Here is a 12,697-nt window from a genome sequence, read left to right on the forward strand (position 1 = left end):
CAGACCGAGCCTTTAGGGCCGGGCTGGGCCCCTTCCCCAGCACAGCGCGGGCTCAGGCAGGGCCCGACGCCCACAGGGGACCTCCCACCCCGGGGGCTCAGGCAGGCGTGCGGCGCGCAGCCCGGGCCTCACGAGCCAGGCAGGCTGAATGGCCTCTGCCCGGCGCGCAGCCCCCTCCCTCGCCGGGCGGGTCACAGGCGGGGCCCGGGCAGCCGCGCTGGGCGGGAGGGCCCCGCGGGCGGCGGCGGCGGAAGGAGGTGCTGCGGCTTAGGACTCGGCCCACTAGGCCGGCGCAGGCCCTTGTTGCAGGTCTCCTAGCAACAGCCCGGCCAATGGGAGCAGCGCCGCGTCGGGGAGGGGGGTGGGGCGATTAACCCTGCGGGGCCCGGGTTGCGGCGCGTAGCGGCGGCTGGGCTCGCTCGGGAGTCGGCCCCCCCCCGGCAGCAGCAGGTGGTGCCATGCGGGTGAGTGAGCCCGCTCCCGGCCGTGGCTGCTCGGGCTGAGACGCTGGGGCCGCTGCCTGGGGCCGTTCGGCTGCCTGTGCCTCCAGCGGGGCCGGCCGGCTCGGGGCCGGCCAGGGGCGGCAGGCGGGGAGCGTTTGTCGACGCGGGGGACGCTCGCGCACACACCGGGGGAGTTGGCCAATGGCGGGGGGCATTGGGGGGGAGATGCTCCTGCGCGCACAGGCTGGGCTGCTGGAACGATTTGTACGGGGGGGGGGGTGCTGAGAGCGAGTGAGCCAGCCTGTGACTGCTGTATCTGAGGGACACCCCTTCCAGCCCGGGGGTGCCTGTGGCAGGACCCCTGGTTCCAGCACTTGTGCCTCGCGGGGGGGGGGAGTTTGCAGGTGGGGGCGCTCTTGCACACACCAGCCGGTTGCCGGGTTTGGTTGGATGTATCCCCGGGGATTTCAGCACGTGACATAATCTTTAATTGAAGATTAATTCCCGGAGAGTGTAGGACACTCCTGGAGGGGGACTCTCGTGTGCAAATGGCTGAGCTAAGGGGATGCTTGTTCACAAACAGGGCGGGGGGGGGATCTTGTATGCTCAGGAGGGGGGAGTTTTTCCAGGTAGCAGGGGGGGACCTCTCATGCACACATGGAGGGAGTTGGTAGGCAGTGGGGGGAGGTGTTTGTTTGCACACGTTGTGGGGGATGAGGAGTTTGTGGGGGGGCGGCACCCAAGCATGCACATACTGGGGAGGGGAGTTTGGAGGGAGGGGGAGGTGCCTGTGCCCAAACCATGGGTGGCGTTTGTAGATCATGGGTAGGGGTGGGGGAGCTGGGAGGAAAACGTGTGTATACTTGGGGGAGTTAGTAGGTGGTGGGCAGCTGGGGGGACATGCTTGTGTACATGGGGGAGATTGCAGGTGGTGGGGGTTGGGAGGATGCACCTGTGTACGCAGGGGGGAGATAGCAGGTGGTGGCGGCTGAGGGATGCCTGTACATACCCGGGGGGAGATTGCAGGTGGTGGTGGGGACGTGCATTCACACACGGAATTCGCAAGTGATGCAGGGGAGGCACTTGCACTCATGGGGGAATTGCAGGTGGTAGGGGGCGTTAGTATGTGGTGGCAGCTTGTGGGGGATATGTGTGCACAGGGGGAGGGGAGTTTGCATATGGTGGGGATGTGTGCACATTGTGGGGGGGAGTTTGCAGGTGGGGGGATGCGTGTACTCCTGGCGGTGGGGAATGCACATGTAGTGGGCACGCACATGGGGAGAGTTTGCAGACATTTGGGTGCACATGGTTTGTGTTGGGGAGGGCCCTGCAAATTGTCTGCAAACACAGTATTGTAATTGCTTTAGGGAATTAGGCTAGTGTCTGTGTGGATGACTGAACAGCATAACCTCCTAGCAGTTGCACTAAAGGTGCCAGTGTAGCATCTGTTCTTGTCTCTCTTATTTTTTTAAGCTGAGGGGTGGCTAGGAGGGAGACTGGTAAGTGGTGTGTGAATGTTATTTGTATTGTGGGTTTTCCTTGCTGTTCCAGGCTTTATAACTAAGTACTGTGTTCCCAACCTCTGTATGCCTCTCTGTCAGTCATGTTTGGAAGCAGGGTGGAGTGGTAAAGTTATATTCCATGGTGTCCAATTTCTCTGGGGCAACATTTTGTTGATGCTTTAGGACTCTAACTACAGCAACTGTCAGTGACAATCTTGTAAATCCTGATGTGCACACCCTGTCAGATTCAGGGTAATCTGTAGGGAAGACGCTGTACTAGATTATCCAGTCTGTGTACAGTTTTCAGGTTGCTAGCTAGACCCCTGCTATCAGGCCCAACATACTGTTGATCTGTGTGAAGCTGAACGTAGCAGATGCTTCTAGGCTGGTGAAGGTCTTACATCTGTTTTAAGAGTGCTGTGAATTTTCAAAATTATTCTGGGTTTTGCTGCTAAATTGGTTTAACATTTGAAATCAGGAGTTGTAGGAGGTAAGAGGCCATGGTGTTTATATTGCATTATCTTGACCCTTGCTTTGCTTTTGAAAAATAATCATTGTTGATCAGGATTTTCCTTTTATTTGTAGCAAGATACAAAGGAAATTGTTTAAGGTAATTACAAATTACAATGCAAGACCATTTTAATATTATCTATTTTTGTATATCTTTAGTCATACAGAGCACTTCACAGTTACGAGGCTAGCATGCAAATATAAGTAACTTTGTAGCATCCTGTATGTCCTTCCTGTAGGTATGATGGACACCTTGCTCAAGTTTCAGGGGAATGGTTTGGATATGAATAGAATGGGAGGTCCATGAAGTAGGATTTGACTTTATTAGATGACAGTTTCTTAGTAGTAAACCTGGAGGAAAAGTGGTTTTGAGACTTTGGGACTTGATTCCATTTGAAGCCATCATCAAATGAGAAGGAGTAGCATGGAAGCAGGATTTTTTTCCACGCTGGAGAGATGGAGAAATGGGGGAGCAAGAGACAGACCCCTCGTATTTGAAGTGAGTAGAACTTGGGCTGGAGAATAGAAAGACCTTGGTAGGTGGGAAAATATCTTATCTGCAAACAAAATTAAAAGGAAAAGCAAAAAAAAAAAAAGTTTTAAAAAGTTGAATTCAGAAAGAAGGCTCAGGGAGTGTTTGGGGACTAAATGGAAAAGTACCAATGCTAAAACCTTGGGGATTGTTAAAGTGAGGTATAGTGGAAGAAGAATGTTTTGTGCTAGTCACATGTAGTAGGTGTTTTGAATACAGAGAAATAAGAAGAATTGGGTACCCAAGATCTCCACAAAATACTTATAGGCTGGATTTATAGATAGGCTGGATTTTTGTCATGGTCAAATGCAGCATTGAGGATGAGGTAAAAGAAGAGAAGATTGACTAAATATATCATATCAGATTCAATACCATAAAGCCCTTTGTAAGCTATTAAAAATGCTAAAATGGTGAGCAAGGGCTGCCTAATAGGGCCAGAAAGAGATGCCTAATAGGTATCTCTCATACCTCATGGGTAATGCTCTCATAGTAGAGGGATGCTAATGTGGAGGTGAATTGGGTATGTTCAAGTCAGGACGGGGATTTGGGAGCTGGATGGACTATTTCTCCAGTGGCTGAATGAAAAGAAAAGATCAGTCATCTATAAAGGCAGAAGGCATGATTGAATCTTGCAATAGTAGATGATGCTGTATGAAAAGAGTACTGAATGTACTTGGTGAAGGTGGATGTGGGGGTAACTTTGCAGCTCAGCATTTAATGTTGTTTTAACTTCCTGGTGTAAGGAGCTAGGAACGTGAAGGAGCAATTGTCTAACATTCAGGCATATGAGTAACTTTTACACACACCAGTAAGTGTGTGTGTTTCTGTGTGATTGTAGGTGTATAGCCGATCAACTTCAAATAAACATTTTACTTGTTAAATTGCAAGTCGTTTTAAAATGTAAATGAAATTGAGAAATGCAAAATAAGAATATAAGAATGAACCTACTGGATCAGACCAATGGTCCATCTAGTCCAGTATCCTGTCTTCTGGCCGTGGCCAGTGCTTCAGAGGGAATGAACAGAACATTGCAATTTATCGAGTGATCCATCCCTTGACATCTAGTTCCAGCTTCTAGCAGTCAGAGGTTTAGTGATACCCAGAGTATGGGTTCCTGATCTTCTTGGCTAATAGCCACTGATGGCCTTATATGCCATGAATTGATCAGATTCTTTTTTTGAACCGACTTACAGTTTTGGCCTTCACAACTTCTCCTGGCAATGAGTTCCACAGGTTGACTGTGTGTTGTTTGAAGTACTTCCTTATGCTTATTTTAAAGCTGCTGCCTGTTAATTTCATTGGGTGACCCCTAGTTCCTGTATTATGTGAAGGGGTAAATAACACTTCTCTCTATTCACTTTATCCACATCATTCATGGTTTTATAGACCTCTCTCATATTCCCGCCCCCCCATCGTCTCTTTCTGAGCTGAGCAGTCCCAGCCTTGTTAATCTCTTCTCATATGGGAGCTGTTCTATACCCCCTAATAATTTCTGGTGCCCTTCTCTGTACTTTTTCCAATTCTAGTAGATCTTTTTTTGAGATGGGGTGACCAGAACTGCATGCAGTATTCAAGGTGTGGGCATACCATGGATTTATATAGTGGCATTTTGGTATGGGTACCCAAACTCCCAAATGGGGCTGTCTCGCAAGACCATAATATACAGATGCATTGAGTGAATACTACAGTACTGCAGGCTGAAAAATTTGTGATTTGCTTTTTTCAGATTAACTCTGATGAGTTTGAATAGCTTAGACGGACACATAAAACTCCTTAATTAAAAACTCTGAATGTAGAAAAATGTTGGCAAAATATGACCCATGCATTTTTCTATGATTAATATAACTGACAGCACTAAACTAGGTTAAATAGTTACAAACTAGTGAACTAGGGTTTATGAATTTCTGGGGTTCATTTTTGACTATCCAATAGTAACTTTTTATTATAACTATAATGAAAATAGACAACTCTATTTGAAAAGTATTTATATCACTAATTGCAAACTAGATTATTAAAATCTGCCGTAAAATAATGAGCAACTGTCAAATTTCAAGGGTGGGGACACTTGGATTTTCAAAAAATAAAGCAAGTTTCTTATGACATTTTTATAGATAGGCATAAAGTTGTAATTTAATGACTTCTGTGTGCCCTAAATTTCCATAGGCTGATATGTTTGTTTCATCTGGATAACAGCCATCTGTGGAGGGGATTACTAGGCAAATGTAAAAGCTTTAAGCAGCTTTACATCTCCTTTTGGAATTTAATTTTAGGGGAAGTGATAGCGTTGTATTTTAAGTAAATGTTACCATATATTTTTTTTGTTTGTTCTGTCTTATGAACAGCTTTCTGTGTATTTTCTGTGAGGCAGCTTACAAGTTGCAACATACCTGCATTCTCCAAAATGTAGTGACTAAAATATTTGGGGAGTATTTGTGATACTCAACTTCAACCAGCCAACAAGTATTTTCTTTTTGTAGAGTAGTTCTGACATCAGGAAAAATTAAAACTTTCTGAGAGGGAAGAGAACTAATTTTGGACAGGAATTTTCTGGACAACTTTATATTTTATTTTACTTTTGTGAAACTGCCCATCTGGTGTTGAGCAGCCAGATGGTGTAATGTGATTACATTGCAGTACTATGAAAAACTATTATGTTCTGACACTAGTTTGCCTGAACTAGTTCTGAAAAGAGTAGCAGTCTACATAAGTTCAAACTTTACATTCAAAATCTGTGTGCTTCAGACAACTAGCATTGTATGTTGTATATGGTGAGCCCTGTAATCTAGCTACTATATATAATTTTAAATTGTGCCACAAATTGAACTCCTAAAACTAATTTATGACTAGATCTGATTTGCATTTTAAATCATTATTGTATATAAGAACGGCCATATTGGGTCAGACTAATAGTTCAGTTAGCCCAGTATCCAGTCTTCCGATGGTGGCCAGTGCCAGATGCTTCAGAGGGAATGAACAGAACAGGGCAATTTATCGAGTAATCCATCTGTTGTCCACACCCAGCTTCTGGCATTTAGAGGCTAGAGACACACAGAGTGTGGGATTGTGTCCCTGACCATCTTGGCTAATGGCCATTGATGCTCCATGAACTGATAATTCTTTTTTTGAACCCACTTACACTTTTGGCCTTCACAACATGCCCCGGAAACGAGTTCCACAGGTTGACTGAGTGTTGTGTGAAGAAGTACTACTTTTTGTTTGTTTTAAACCTTCTGCCTATTAATTTCATTGGGTGACCTCTGGTTCTTGTGTTATGTAAAGGAGTAAATAACACTTCCTTATTCACTTTCTCTACACCGTTCATGATTTTATAGATCTCTCATATCGCCCCTTGGTTGTCTCTTTTCCAAGCTGAAAAGTCCCAGTCTTTGTAATCTCTCCTCATAAAGCTGTTCCATACCCTTAATCAGTTTTGTTGCCTTCTCTACCTTTTCCAATTCTAATAGATCTTTTTTGAGATTGGGCAACCAGAACTGCATGCAGTATTCAAGGTGTGGGCATACCAGGGATTTATATAGTGGCATTATGATATTTACTATCTTTTTATCTATCCCTTTTCTAATGGTTTCTAATATTTTGTTAGGAATGCATTAGCAAACAAACAAGAAATAGTTTTATGAATTGTTTGTCAAAGAAAAAGAAAAAATGGGCACATCTCCAATGTGTCTTTGACATTTTGGGGTTCAACCCAGACCAGTGAGAGGTTGTGTTACTGCCTGCCCTGTAACCCTGGCTGCCTTAAATGCTCTCCTCCTGTGGCTCACAGCCCAGACACCAACCGCCAGCAAACAGGTATGCAATTCCTTAAGCGTCTGTGTGCTGTGCAGCCCTGGTTCAGCACTCCGACCTCAGCAGCCTACCTACAGCACAACAGCCCCACCAGCTTTGGCTACTAGTTGCAGGATGACCACAACACGCTTCCAAATTTCCCTCAAACTCTCTGTCCTAAATTGTCCAGCCTGCTCCTGGAACATTCAGAGAAGTTATAAGGTTCATTGCTCCCGTAAAGAGAGAAAAGCCCAGCTTGTTACTTTAACTGGTGCTAACAATCACGTCAATTCAAATATAGCACTAGATTGGTTTAGATTAAAAGTAAAATAAGCTTGTTTAATCAAAAAGAGGTTTTAAGTGAGTTCAAGTACAGGGGTAAAGACGAAAATGGTTATAAGCAGATAAAATTAAAAATAAATTTTCTAATGGCTCAGACCTAACTTAACAAGCTACAGTCTCTGTTCAGGATTTCTTACCCATCTTTCTTCTTTCCAGCTATGGCTAACTTTCTCTCAGTCAGGACCTTCCACAGAAGTATGAGGTGCTGGTTTCCCTTGTTTTCGTAGGCGAAAGATAAATTAGGAGTTCTCTGCTCCTCGCCTTATAATCCAGCAAACCTTTGACAAGTATCTCTCTTAAAGTTCATTGACCTCTTGCTGTTCTTCCCTTCCTGTGGACTTCCCATCCCTCTGTTGATTTCTATGTAAATGGGGCTTCTATTGTTTTGATTCTGTAATGCTTACCTTACACTGGAACCAGGTAGACATCCCTTCTCTCCTGTCTGGGGGAAATCCTGTTTCTCCTTGTGTTTGGTCACAGACTTTAAAGCAGGGGTGGGCAAACTTTCTGGCCCAAGGCACACACTGGGGTTGCAAAACTGTATGGAGGGCCAGGTAGGGAAGGCTGTGCCTCCCCAAACAGCCTGGCCCCACCCGCATCCGACCCCTCCCACTTCCCACCCCCTGACTGCCCCCCTCAGAACCTCCACCCCATCCAACGACTCCTGCTCCCTGTCCCTTGACTGCCCCAACCCCTATCCACACCCCCGTCCCCTGACAGGCCCCCTGGGACTCCCATGCCTATCCAGTCCTCCCTGTCCCCTGACTGCCCCCCCTGAAACTCTGCCCCATCCAACCTCTCCTGCTCCTTGTCCCCTGACTGCCCCCCCGGGACCCTGTCCCCCTAACCAGCCCCCCCGGGACCCCACCCCCTATTCAAACACCCTGTCCCCTGACTGCCCCGACCCCTATCCACACCCCCGCCAGGCTCCCCGGGACTCCCACACCTATCCAAGCCCCTCTGTCCCCTGACTGCCCCCCGGAGCCCCCTGGCCCCCCTACCATGCTGCTCAGAGCAGCATGTCTGGCAGCTGTGCCGCCCGGCCAGAGCCAGACACGCTGCCGCGCTGCGCTGCAGGAGCATGCAGCCCCGCCACCCACAGCGCTGCCTGCGCGACGGCATGGCTGCATGGGAGGGGCCAGGGGCTTGCCTCCCCGGCCCGAAGCTCAAGGGCTGGGCAGGACGGTCCCGCGGGCCAGATGTGTTAGTTTCCCCACCTCTGCTTTAAAGCATAATATTAGTGAGTATTCATAATGCCTCATATGGTGATATTCATAACCAGTGTGTCACAGGGTTTCATAAAAGACATGGAATCATAGAATATCAGGGTTGATAGGGACCTCAGGAGGTCATCTAGTCCATCCCCCTGCTCAAAGCAGGACCTATCCCCAATTAAATCATCCCAGCCAGGGCTTTGTCAAGCCTGACCTTGAAAACCTCTAAGGAAGGAGATTCTGCCACCTCCCTAGTAACCCAGTCCAGTGCTTCACCACCCTCCTAGTGAAAAAGTTTTTCCTAACATCCAACCTAAGTCTCCCCCACTCAATACGCTTTTATAATACAGTAATATTGTACACAACAGTTGATTCAGTTGCTTATCATTTGAGGTTCAGACCCCAGTCAGAGCTCTTTCCCCCACTCACTAAGTTGATGGCTTTGTTTGCTTTTTATGTAAATGTGCCTTTATTTTCTCTGCCTGATGGCCAGGCTGGTCAAACACACACATACACATTGTCTAGTGGGGGCTGGGTTTATGCCTTGCTTACCAAACACATTTTAAGAATGTAAATCTAGCACACATCCATAATGCTTTGTACACAGCTCATACATATATCACACAAGAATATTAATGATCAGGATCAGTCAGTTTTTAGTTTTTCAGTGATATTACATGCCACTTCTTGGGTATATATCATGGCAACAGTGTATTAGGTATAGTGAGCGTGTCAGGTGTGACGAGTTGCTGACACAGAATAGTTAACCACCAGTGGACCTCTGCGTCACCATGCCGCTATTAAAGAAACGTAATCAGAGTGCAGCAGAATATTCAGAAGGTGCTGAATCTGATTTTTTGAAGGGAAAATAAACTACACAAACAAATGCTCAGTGGGTAGAGAGGGTGATTGGGGTGGAAGAATAGGAGGGAATGGGGGGGAAGGGGTTGGGGGATCAGAGAGAGGATGGGGACCAGTGGGAGAGGAGGGGAGCAGTGGGACGCTGGAAAGGAGGACATGGGGGTGCATGACAGAGGCACTGGGGGAGAATAGAGGTGGGACACCTTTCAGCCACACGTCCCCCACCATGTATGTGCCATGATCTAGGGACTCCCAGCCCACCTAAAGGGGTGTGACAATCTGTTCCTCCAGGAAGCCAGGTTCTGAGAGGGCTTGTCTTTTGTGGGGGTCTGAACCGCTATCCCCCTTGTGATATGAGATCTGGGAGGGTCCCTTCCCCATTTATGGGGATGTGATCTTCCCTGCCTGGCTGTATAAGCCAGGTTATGGGGGCGTGCCTTGCCTTTCTGAGGTTGTCCGAGATCTCTCTCCCTCCTCCCATGTGAACAAGGACCTGAGGAAGAGCCCCTCTGGGGGAGAGTTTAGAACAGGCATGCTCAGAGCATGCACAAAGAACACATTTCTGACATTGGCGTTCTGTAACTACATTAGGAACAAGAGAAAGACAAATGGAAGTATAGGTCCACTATTTAATGGGGAAGGAGAGCTAAGGATACAATATCAAGAAGGCTGAGGTGTTTAATATCTATTTTGCTTCAGTCTTCACTAAAAAGATTAATGGTGACCATATTCTCAACACAATTAATATTAACAACAAGGGGGGAAGGAGCATATTCCAAAATAGGGAAAGGTTCTAGAGAATCACAAACTGAATATGAATTACTATGTTGCAGTTTTGAAAAAAGCTAATACCCTTCTGGGGTATATTAACAGGAGTGTCATGTGTAAGACATGGGAGGTAATTGTCCCACTGTACTTGGCACTGGTGAGGCTTCAGCTGGAGTACTGTGTCCAGTTCTGGGTGCCACACTTTAAGAAAGATGTGGACAAATTGGAGAGCAACAAAAATGATAAAAGGTGACTTCTGAGGAGAGGTTTAAAGAAGGCCGAGGAGGTACCTCGTAATAGTCTTCAGATGTGTTAAGGGCTATTATAAAGAGGACAGTGGTCAATTGTTCTCCATGTCCACTAATGTAAGACCAGAAGTAATCAGCTTAATCTGCATCAAGAGAGAGATTTAGGTTTGTTATAAGGAAAAACATTCTAACTATAGGGAGAGTTAAATATGGGAATAGGCTTCTAAGGGAGGTTGTGGAATCCCCATCTGTAGATGTGTGTAGTTTGGTTATGGGCTAGTGTAATTGTGCCCCCAGTAATATGTACATTCCCAGCAAAACACCTAATACACAGTACACCCAATTGTCCACCCCTTGCATAGGCCATTGATCCTGCTCCTCCATAGTCACAGGAGAGGGGCACATCCAAACATCTTCTGTTGATTTACACTATTTTACACACCCCTCCATTGATTCCCAGTGAGCTCCTCCCCTTCTCATTATTTCCATAGGGCTTGTGGGGACCTCCTTAGTTGCCATTCCATTTCCAGGTACCATGGTAGCTATTACACAGGTGCTGGCCTCCTTGTTGAGCATTTTGCATTCCCATACACATCTCCCCCTCAAGGTCAGCCTTTTGAAACCATCTCCCACCCACATCATGAGATTTTCTGTTCATTAAAACACAACAATGCTAGCAACAAGACAAACACCACAAAACATAGATCCCTGGTATTCTGAGTTATTCTTCCACTGGCGCCAGCTTGCTTGTAGAGTGTCTGAAAAACAAAAGAAACAATTTCCACCTCCCTGGTGGGGACAGACTATTGCTTAATAATAATGCCACTTTTTTTTACAAATTTCCTTGCTAATTGCAGGAAAAAAAGAAGAATTACCTTCAGGCTGTCCTTATTTGTTCTATAGTCAGGCTAGTGAATTACCCCACTCACTGGTCATTTATGAAATTCATGAGGTGGTGTACCTCAGTTTCCCCTCTTGTACAACAGACCATGTTTGCAATAGTTTCTCTGCTGTACCAAGCTTTAAGTTTATTCTCAGGTAATAGCTGAGACACAGCTTCAGATTTTAGCACTATACACACGCACAAAATTCTCTTTTTCCTAAAATCACTTGCACTGTGATTACTCTTTTACACAACTGTACCCCGATTACACTTCCATCTTGTACAACTAGACACAACCAGGGGCAGCCAAGTTAAGTTCCATAAGAAACCCCTTACATCCTTTAGTGATTTTGATTACATTACCCAATAGTCAAATAATTTTGATCAGATTCTCTCTCTGCCTGCAGCAGTCCCTTATAGACCATTTCTGTGGGAAAAGGGCCCATTTTCCCTCAGAATAGCTGTAAAGGCTTCTGGGGACAGAAGCATAGTGGTGGTAGTAGCCATTCTACCTGACCCCCTTGGATAATTTAATTACCAAGCTTCCATCCAATGTGACTGCACAGAGTTGAACATCCAGTTACATTTATATAACTGGGTTTTATCATTAAACAAAAACTTCCTTCTTGACATCTCCAAAGTATCCAAAGTACCCTCCATTAAAACTTCAGAAAAACAAGAGTGTGGAAAGGCAGGTTGCACTTTGAAACTTTTTTTTTTCTTCCCCTTCTTTCTCTCCACTCCCCCAGGACCAAGTCCCAGCTCCAGTCTCTAAAGGTAGTCTGTTAACTCTGCTTTTGACTTTAAACCCTGTTGTGCCAAATCATCTTTCACTACCCCTAACTAATTTACAACCCTTCAGCAGCCCTTGCTGAAGCAGCACCAAACTTCAAAGATTACTGGCAGCTTCCCATAATGCTGCCCTTACTTCAAACCTCTCTCAAGCAGACTGAAGTGCCTCCTTTCCCTGGAAGGCATTCAATCCCCATGAGCAGGGACCTTCTTCCACTACCCATATATCAAGGAGGGTGGGCTCCTCAGCCACCCCCCCATCCCTCTGGGTTCCCTAACACTTCCTTCATTTCCTTTTTAATCTCATCCCAGGTTGACCCCTGCAGCTGGTATGGGCCCTGGTTCTTCCTTATCCATTTATCCAAAAAATCCTTTATCCTGGCTTGCCAGAACCCGCAACTACCATCATGAGAGTTCGCGATACCCCCTCCAAGCAGCTGTGCGGACTGTTGGGAAGGGGGACTTACAGGCTGCCACTCACCTATCCAATGCAATGCATCTGAGTCATGGCACCAAGATATTAGGGAGCTTATTCCTTCACCCACTTACTTCCCTGGTCCTTCTCGCATGAACAGAGAGCAACAATACCCAAAGTCCAAAGGTGCAAACAATTCGATGTTTATTGGGGTGAACTTCCAACAAGCATGATTCCAGTTTCCTTCCTTAGTGTCCCCCTTCCCAGCTCTGACACCATAGAGCCTTACACCTGTGTCCCTGTTCCCATTTCCCCCTTTAGCCAAACGTGATTCTAATTTCCCCACCCCCATTCCTTTTTCCCATTCCCCCTTTAGCAAAACATGATTCCAGTTCCCCCCC

General features: G+C 46.4%; 1 protein-coding gene across 5 annotated transcripts in view; it reads left to right on the top strand.

Annotated features, from left to right (window-relative positions):
- The first annotated feature begins 335 nt into the window (after positions 1 to 335).
- The window catches only part of SSX2IP (SSX family member 2 interacting protein), a 39,315-nt gene continuing 26,953 nt past the window's right edge, over positions 336 to 12,697 (top strand). For 3 of the 5 annotated variants that reach the window (XM_074961417.1, XM_074961416.1, XM_074961413.1), the window contains exon 1: positions 336 to 464. The gene's annotated coding sequence lies outside the window, so the exon portion shown is untranslated. Of the gene's footprint in view, positions 465 to 828; positions 848 to 2,371; positions 2,955 to 12,697 lie in introns of those variants that run through there. The other 2 variants (XM_074961415.1, XM_074961414.1) reach the window with 2 other exon arrangements.

Source organism: Natator depressus, chromosome 8 (assembly GCF_965152275.1).
Source record: "Natator depressus isolate rNatDep1 chromosome 8, rNatDep2.hap1, whole genome shotgun sequence".
Lineage (NCBI taxonomy): Eukaryota > Metazoa > Chordata > Testudines > Cheloniidae > Natator > Natator depressus.